A 9963-nucleotide genomic window follows, 5' to 3' on the forward strand; every position below is an offset into this window, starting at 1 on the left:
GCAAAGAGGCCTTGTTTCCAAATGTGTACGTATAAAGCAGATGAGGAGGCAATTCTCCACTTCCTTTTCTCTTCCACAGTGCTCAAAATCTCCTGTCATATGTGGAATTTAAGAAACAAAAGAGAAGATCACAGGGGAAGGGAGCGAAAAATAAAATAAGACGAAATCAAACCATAAGAAACTCAACTATAGGAAAAACAAACTGAGGGTTGCTGGAGGGGAGGTGCTGGGGGAACTGGGTGATGGGCATTAAGGAGGGCACGTGATGTAATGAGCACTGGATATTATATGCAACCTGATGAATCACTGACCTCTAAGTTAGAAACTATTGATATATTACATGTTAACTAATTGAATTTAAATAAAGTACGTTTAAAGAGAAAAAAAAATCTCCTGTAAGAGGAAGAATACAGACTGCTTCCTTGAATTTTTGCCTTTTCCCAACCAATTGGGTCATGTACAGAAAAATCATTTTTCCTTTACATTTATTATGTCCCAGGCATCTAGAGAATTACCAAACACAAACTTGTGATATGGATGGAAAACCTTCTTTATCTTGTCATTGGGAAATGAGTTATAACTCAACATTCACATTCAGTCCAGTCAGCCTCTGAATCATTAAAACTGATTCAAGTTCAAAAGAAATGGTGTCAATCACACTTTCTAGGGCGATTTTCGCTCCCATGTGTTGCCTTGAGGTAAAAGACAAGTGAAGAGAATGCAAGTAAAGCTATGTTGAGATTTCAGATAGGCCCTTCACAATTTCGTCTCCAAATTGTCAGTGTTTGCTCTCTAAATTTGAGAGAAAGAAAAGGCAGCAAGAAATTCATCCTGAAAAGGTAATTGCCATTAAGAGTAAGAAGAAATTCATACCCTATGTTAAATTTAACTTAAATCAACTGAGGGGAATTGGAAATCTCATGAAGGTAATACATTAAGGGGCTGGACTAATACAAAACTCCAATGGTCCTGTGACTGCTAAGTCCATTTTTCAAACAATCATATATTAATTACATTTTACATTTGTCTGAACCCCAACTATTTGACAATTGATACAGCTGAGACAAGAAGCAAACCATTTTGCGCACTCCTGATTGCGTTATATTTCTGTTGTTAACGAGAGTTGTTGTCAGGAGATACAGCTTTGTGAAGAAAATGCATCTTGTTTTATTTTAACTGTGTAGATTTGTGCCGTTTGTACAGAATGATTATATAATCGATGTCGATTAAGCACTGATGCTTGTGCATCATTAATGTCATACCCTTTCCTTTGTCACTGCATTTAGCTATAACACTGTAAGACAAACACGCCTCTTCTCGTCTTCCTATTATACTGCATGCCATTAAAAGTGAAAAGAAATGCTATATTTATCTTGATATATATTAAAAAATAATGAAGAGGATAATTATCAAGGCTGCATTGCAATTTCACGGCATGGCTGTCAGTTACGAACTGCTTGATCCGCACTCTTTTAGTTCATAATGTCAGAAAAAAAATCTTGTGATTGAAATACAATGATTTAATTAATTTCTCTCTATTATTTCTTCCAGGGCTATTCTTGTGATTTGAGCTCAGGGATGGGAAATTCAAGTTTGGAAAAATAGAAGACTATGAAAGTTGGTCAGTCTGTTTTTGTTTTATTGGGATATTTAATCCCTTAACACTGAGTGGCAGAAGCAAAGAAATGCCACAGATTTTTAAATATTCAACTTATAGTTATGTGTTAACGAAAGGCAAGATTGACAGACTGGTTTTGTATTTGCTAGTTCTTAACTACAAGAGCTTTTTGATGTAATGACATTCTCTTCAATAGTACATGATAAATAAAGCAATAAGCAATCAAGAAGCCATGAGAATGCTACTTTACCATTTTTCAGATGAATTTTTTTTGCTACCAAGGCTCTTATTACACATGAAACACAAGATCAACTTTCCTTTTTCTTTGATAGATCAAAATAACCACATATGGGAGAGTTGTCTTTTAGAAATATTAATCATTAACAAATATGCTACTGGATTTATGAAGCACCCTTCATAAAGGTTTAAGATAATCACCAAATGTAAAGTCCTCTGACCTCTATCATCATGAGGAGTCCTTATACTCACAGTTTTCTAACTTCTGATGCAATAGAAATTTTGTATTATGGTCATGAAATCTTCATCAGATGGTTAATTGGTAAGAATATAGATATAAATGATTTGGCAGAAAAAAGTATAAGAAAAATTCGTATAAAAAAGATTGAGAAAAAAGATAGTGGAAATTTGAAGGCATAAAACTGAGTACAGGCAAGATGTATGATAGCATCTTACTCTTTCTTATACATTGCTTGGCTATCACCAACTAAGCTAGTTAAGTCCAATTTGCCTTCTACTTGTAGGTCTTGTTTCTATAGATTATCATTAACATGATTTTTAAAGAATTTCCTAACAAAGTTTATCACTGAGGTTTGTATTTTATCTCTTGATTAACTTAAGCATTAGAGGGGAGGAGTCTTGAGGGCAGAGTCCATGTACCAAGCACTTTTTTATCTCCATTGTCTAAAACAACACTTTAAGTTAGTTGCCAAATAACAATTTCTCATACAAAATTAAGGAAAAATAGGGCAGCCCCGGTGGCCCAGCGGTTTAGCACCTGCCTTTGGCCCAGGGCCTGATCCTGGAGACCTGGGATCGAGTCCCATGTCAGGCTCCCTGCATGGAGCCTGCTTCTCTCTCTGCCTGTGTCTCTGCCTCTCTCTCTCTCTCTCTCTGTGTCTTTAAAAAAAATTAAGGAAAAATAATGAGATTAACGTTTCATTAATAGTTGCTCTCTGTTTTTATCAGAGTGCTATTTTACAGCATATTTAGCTGTTTCCACTATTCAGATATTTCTATTGTTATGATTTCCCATATAATTTGGCATCGTAGCCATTTTAGCATCATCACAAGAACTTTGAAGTGTACCTCCTTTCTAGGTGTGTCATGTTCTCATTATTATCTGTTTTAAACCTTAACTAATTTAGCTTAAAAAAATCCCTTTAAATCTTTCCAAATCTCAGCTAAAGTGGAAAATTGACCACAACGATCCTTCTGAAATATTTTAGGGCAGATTAGCTTGAATTTTGTTATATTTTTGCCCATAGTTGTTACATAATATCACTCTTTTGGGGCTTCATTTGATGTTCAGTGCCTTCTGGAAGAAAACGAAATTTTGGGATATATATGATTTTTAGTAGGGTAGCTCGCCAACCTGGCCAAGAAACATGCTTTATTTTATTTTATTTTTTTACAGTCAATGGAAAAGAGGTAGAGCCAACAAAGAAAGGGGACATCCAGAGGTTTCAAGTATTTTACTGTTTGTTTTCCTGCTTTATATATGATGGCACAATAGGCTATTGATGGGCAAATTCAGGATAATGAGAAGAGTCCACAAGTAGGAGGGGGAAAAGAGGAAGAAAGAAACAAAAAACGCTGAGTCCTATGTTTCAAAAAGCTTTAATCGGAAAAAGGAAGAAACAGCTGTATGGTTTGACATTCCTGGTGAACTGATCAACGGAAACTGGGAAACAAGAGTTCTCATGAAAAAGTTACTGCAGAGAGCATCTGACATTATTGGATGTGATATTGGCTCTGGCTTTTAAAAAATTCTTAGCTTGGGAAAGAGGGAATTTCACCTCAAACTGTACATTCTATCTTTAAAAATGAGCAACTAACCATTAACATTTTCTTACTGATAGGATTAGGTATCATGTCTGTGCTACTTGAAGGCAGAGCCCAAGAATTAATCAACCGTTTTCACTAAATGGTCTTCTTCAGTTCTTCAAAATGTAAAACAATGTATTTCCCCTTGAACATGGAATATTTATCATGTTATAGAAACAATTGACTGAAGTTTTAGAGGAAAGCAAAGAAAACACTCTACTCAGCTCCTTTCACCAAAATGTATGATGGCTGCATCAAATCTTTAAGTAGAAAAAGAAAATGTGGTTGAGTATTCTTATACCCTTGGGACATAAATTCTATTTCTAATCATGTTCCTCCAATCATGAAATATAAAGAGCTGTCAAGTTTGACCAGATAAAATTCAAAACATCTCGATAAAAACAACAAAAAAAAGATTTACTATTTAAAGGTGGTTGACAAACAGAAAAATAGGAAAATTATTCTTAAATAATATAGGCAAAAGTTCATAAGCATAACAATAAAATAGGAAGCACTTTTAAAAAACAGATATGAAAGAGTTCATAGCAATAGAAGAATTGCCAGGGTTAAAATATAATCAATATACATAAAGAAAAATAAAAGCATATGAAAAGAACTTCAAGTTTAATAATATTAAAATACATGAAAATTCAAACAACATTGATATGTCATTTTCTTTCTCTTATATAGAAAAAATACAAAATATTTCTTAACACCTAAATGAGAGTAATAGGCATTCTCATACCTGCTGATGGGTTTGTTAATTTGTACAATCTCTCAAAGGCTGAGTGTCAATGTGTATCATGGGGTAAATTATGCATTTGCTTCAACTCGGAAATCTAATTTCTAGAAATGCACCCGAGTCAATCACACAAGCATCAACCCCTGTGTTCACAAGGATATTCAACAGAGCATTATCTACAATCTAGAAACTGGAAATGGCAAATATATATATACCATATATCATAAATATACAATTATTTTTGTGAATTTGTTTATAAATATCTAGATTACCTAGTATAAAATGCATTGAATAAGTCTGTCAAAATATTGTCATTAATATGACTGTCATGATTCAAGGTGATTGTTCCCTTCTTTATTTATAATTTTGTATTTTAAAATTTGGGTTAGCTTTGTTTTTGTTTTATATGATTCTGCACTTGAAAGGTGCTAATATCATATTATCTTAAATAAACTAAAATATTTTCTGTCCACATTTAGGTGTCCAAGAAATGCTTGTTTTTTTTTTTTTTTTTTTTTTTTGAAATGCTTGTTTTTAAAACATTTCCTAATTGGCACACTTTGGTAAAAAACAAAAACAAAAACAAAAACAAAACAAAACAAAAAAAAACTTTGAATTGGCAGTACTATGGAAATAAAATCTTAGTCTAATACTTTATCCAAAAGTTTATTACTAGCTTTAATTTAGAATATGATGTATAATTTTGTTCAATAACTACTGTCACTCATTAAAATCATTATAATCAAATACTACAGCAGTTTCTATATCGAAATACTACAACAGTTTCTATATCCATGTATCTTAGTGGAATAAAAAAAAAGATTTTTTTAGTTATCATTAAAAATTAAATGGAGGGGCTCCTGGGTGGCTCAGTTGGTTAAGCATCTGCCTTGGGCTCAGGTTGTGATCCTAGGGTCCTGGGATGGAGCCCTGTACCAGGTTCCCTGCTCAGTGGGGAGTCTGCTTCTTTCTCTGACCCTCCCCCCTCACATGCCCTCTCTCTCAAATAAAATCATTAAAAAAAAAACTAGTCATCTAAATCTGTTGAAAATTGATAATTTGATCATTGTTTCCTTTTAAGGAGAGATACAGAGTAAAACAGTATAGGATGTAAGAATGTAGGATGTATTGCCCAAATTTCATGAGACCTTACTAGAATCTCAGTTGTACATTTTTTTTCTTTTTTTTTTTACTTTTTTTTTTACATTTTTTATTTAAATCTTATTTTTGCGTACCAGATTCAAGAACAAAAATTGTTTCAAACTTTCAAGAAACATTCTTTTCAATTATGACCAGTTTCTACAAGACTCTGAAAAGTGAGTTTTAAAACATTCAGTAAATGTTTGATATTTATCTGAAAATTCATTTTCTTCACTCTGAAATCTTACCTTAAAGCTACTTTTCTGTGGAGGCAGAAGAGAACCTATATGTACCTCATCCAAGCATGTAGAAAATTTGTATTTTCATGATATAATTATAAGGCATGTCTAATGTTCTCTAAAGTGAGATCAGACACGTGGGTGTGATGATCACATCCATAACATTTAACTTTTCTAGAGGACACAGCCATCATAGGGTGCTATGTTGGTAATTATATTGACACAGGAATGTGCAATGTATGCAGAGCATTTATTTACCAGACTAGTTGCCTGGTTTATCTTACTTCAAACCATCTGCTCTTTCCTTTTTATTGTAGCCCATGGATTTCGGACAGAATATTTTCAAGGGTTAGTTATCTCAGGTTTCAATTCTAGGAGTTTCTTGACCCCCTTCTCTTTTCAGTATCCAGTGGAAAAAACTAATGTTACTCCTCAGGTTCTCTACCTTTATAACTGGGGAAACACCACCAGCATGGCTCACTGGGGTGTGGTGACAGTTATTTTTTCTTAATTAGTCAAAATGTGCAATGTGCTAATTACTTGATTCACAAGGAAAAAAATCATTAAGTAAAAATCACATTTGACTGGTTTTAGCATATTAGGGCATATATTTTTATTTAAATGCAGAGAGCATCTGAATGTTAAATAAGCCACAAAATATGTTCATGGTGAAACTAATTAACACTACAACCATGAACACAATTCCCTTATGGGTTAATTTCTCAATGAAACTCAAAGATACTTTTTGACCTACTATAATGCTCCTTCTGCCAAGGTTAAGAGAAAGATATCACCATAATTGGAGCATATGAGTCTGTATTAACCTGATTTAGGTTGGGGAATCAAAGATTTGCACAAGGAAGGAATTCATAATAATTAGGGTGTAAAACATGCAAGCATAGGGGCTTAAACACAGCATGAATTAATTATTCAGTGTTGTTCAGTCCATTTGGACTTATAAATTACAAAAGGTCATAGCGAGAAGATTGTAACCCTTATTCCCTTTCCAGTCTAATAGCCTAAGACTTCTTAAACCTCATCCTTGCAGAGTATGGACAAGTATATTTAAAATTATGAAGTAATAATATACAAAGAAAAGATAGGTAGGTACATAAAACAAAAGTGAGGTATGTGAGGACAAACAAAAATCATGTACACTTTGTTAAGCAATCCCAGGAATCAAGAATGTTTCGATTCCACATGTCATTCAAATAGTTGTCATTTCCACTATTGTAATCTGTATTATAATAAATTGATGATTTGCATAATTTTATTTAATTGATAAAGTTGGTATTATCCTTACTTGGTGATACAGGTTTTAGTAAATATAGTAAATTATTTTATGATGTTTATTTATAATTCTTATTAGGAAGACCCACGAACTATCAAAGACAGAAACAAAATAAACCTGAAGACTGTGGTAGGCTGAATAATGGCCCTCAAAAATGTCCACATCCTCATCCTGCAACCTGCGAACATGTTACCTTGCATGGAAAAAGGAACTTTGCAGATGTGATTAAGTTAAGGATCTCAAAATTGAGAGATTATACTGGATTTTTCAGGTGGCCCAATGTAACCAGAGGAGTTGTGAAAAGAGAGTCAGGGCGTAGAAGCCAGAGTCCAGGCCATGCAAGGATAGAAACAGAGGTAGAGAAGATGATGTGATGTGGGACAAGGATCCAAGGAATGTGGACAGCCTCTAGAAACTGGAAATGGTAAGGAATTGACTATTCTCTAGAGTCTCCAGAAGGAATGCAATCCTGCCAGCACCCTAAATTTTGGTGATACTGATTTTGGCTTCTGATCTATGGGAGTATATGATAATAAATTTGTGTTGATTTAAACCATAATAGTTAATGATATTTTCAAGCAACAGCAATAGAAAACTAAAACAAAGACTATAAAAAGCCAACAAAACACAATGAATCTCCAAAACCTGTGTTAATGTGTAATGAATGATATCATCCCCCAAAATAATCAATGTGAATATAAGAGCTAGTAGATTTTATATAATTTTAAAGACTCCATGTCTTTGTTATTAGGGAAATACCTAAACTAAACAACTATTTTTTTTTTTCCTCAGAGGGTTAGCATTAACTTAATTCAATCAACAAAAATATATAAGGGACTTTTTTTAAAATAAAGAACTTCTTGTGACAAATGCATAATCTCTTGAATCACCAAAGAGGATAAAATCATGGAAGAGTACATTTTTCTGCCTTAAAGCAGCTTGCAGTTCAGAAGGGAGAGCTGCAAAATTCATGCAAAATAGGAAATGACACATGAGATTCGTATTTACTTATTTACTTATTTTTAAAGATTTCATTTATTTATTCATGAGAAACACAGAGAGAGCAGCAGAGACATAGGCAGAGGGAGAAAGCAGGCTGCATGCGGGGAGCCTGCTGTGGGACTCGATCCCAGAACCCTGGGATCACTCCCTGAGCCAAAGGCAGGCACGCACTCAACCACTGAACCACCCAGGCACCCAAAGATTTGTGTTTAAATAAAATGCTGAGAGTTTAATGGATGAGAATCTCATTGACTGAGAAAGGGTTTAGCATGATGGTTGTTAGGTGGTACAGTAGGAAAGGAGCAGGTAAAGACAGGAAGGATGCTGAAAATCAGATCAGAGGTAGCTAAAGAGCGGTAAGGAGTGAGGAAGTGGTGACATATATATATATAGTCTCATATATATAGTTTCAATTCGTTTTATTGAATATTTGGGAAAACCTTTACTCTAGAATTTCATGCATCTTGCAAACATGCTGCAGTCACTCCCAGTCATGAAGCCTCTGTCTCTTTCTCCCCTCAGCACGTCCGTCATGACCTTACATTTCTCTTCTGATCGTGAGCAGCCCTTTAGAGAGAATAGTCAACAATGAGTGCCACCAATTTCTTTCTTTTCACTTTCCCTGAGGCTCACTGTAAATCTGGTTTTAGCTCCAGGCATCACTCTGAAACTGCCCTAGCCGAAGATCATTCCACAGGTAATGAACACTCTCATGGCCTCCATTTATTGGACTTAAATCAGGAGTTAAACCCTAATCCTCTCTCCTCCTTCTGGCCCTTCCAGGTCTCTTCCTACTTTCTTAGTTTCGTTCTTTGGCTCAGAGTTCTGTACTGGACCCACTGCTTATTCCATTACCTCGGATGATCTCAAAGCCCACCATGTGACAAGTATGTGGGTTCATTGTCCTTACCTTCTCATAGTTCCTTCTTGTAGGTTCTTTGCATTCATTTCTTGGCTTCTGTGTTGCTTTGCTCCTTATGGGTTGTCATTTACACTTTTCTTCAGAAGACTTTCCTAAGGCTATTGAAATCTTTTTGGCCTATTGTACAGAGATCCAAAAGTACCTGATGATGTATGTAACCCTGGGGTAGCCCATAGCCAAGACTGACTGATCTAGAAGTAAGATCATCTGGCTTTCTTGATTTTGGGTGAGACAAATGCTGAGGTATCATTTAAGCTTCAAATCTCCCCCATGGGACACAGGTCAGTACTTTGCCTAAAACTGTACCCTCATTTGGTTACTTCCCTTTCCCCAGCCTGCTTCTCCTTCTCCCATACGGATTTCCCCTCAGAGCACTTTCTCAATAAATATGAATTGCATATGAATCTTCATCTGTTTCTGAGGGATTTTCTCTAAGACCTTTCACACACTATTGATTAAGTCACACTATGTCATGTTAACTCTTAAGAAATGTCTTTAGTCCAGACCGCCTCGCTGAAGAAGCTGTGGATTAGGGATCCAAGTATCTAGGCGATATCTCCACCTGGGCATATTTCACAATGATGACACTACCTGCCAGTACCACAAAAGGATCTTTTTTAGATCCTCACAGTGAGAACCCAGTGGGGTTCATGGAGGTAAAGGCTAAGAAATTATACGGGTTTCTTAAAAGACTGTAGATTGTAGATTCCAGGAGTTTCTCCCTCTCGTGCTAGTTCATATTCAGCCTCTAACAATTTGTCAAAATTACAATATAAGTATCCCTATCTGTGGCTCCTACAACTTCTGCTTCAGGTAAGCACAATGTAGCTGTTGTGTCTTTCTGGATGAATTTCTCTCTAAAATTCCAAGTGGTGATTTGCCCTGTGTAGGAGCCAAAGGCAGGCTGCCCCAAGATGAGCTGCTTTGGAATGTTGACTATTTTAA

At 35.2% G+C, this 9963-nt stretch overlaps 1 long non-coding RNA gene across 1 annotated transcript in view; it reads left to right on the forward strand.

The window, feature by feature from the left end:
• The window catches only part of LOC112661211 (uncharacterized), a 34703-nt gene extending 32825 nt beyond the window's left edge, over nt 1-1878 (forward strand). Inside the window, exon 4 of the long non-coding RNA XR_003137514.3 lies at nt 1552-1878. This is a non-coding gene — a long non-coding RNA (uncharacterized LOC112661211). The remainder of the gene's footprint in view (nt 1-1551) is intronic.
• Nucleotides 1879-9963: the final 8085 nt, after the last annotated feature.

Source organism: Canis lupus, chromosome 23, assembly GCF_003254725.2.
Source record: "Canis lupus dingo isolate Sandy chromosome 23, ASM325472v2, whole genome shotgun sequence".
Lineage (NCBI taxonomy): Eukaryota > Metazoa > Chordata > Mammalia > Carnivora > Canidae > Canis > Canis lupus.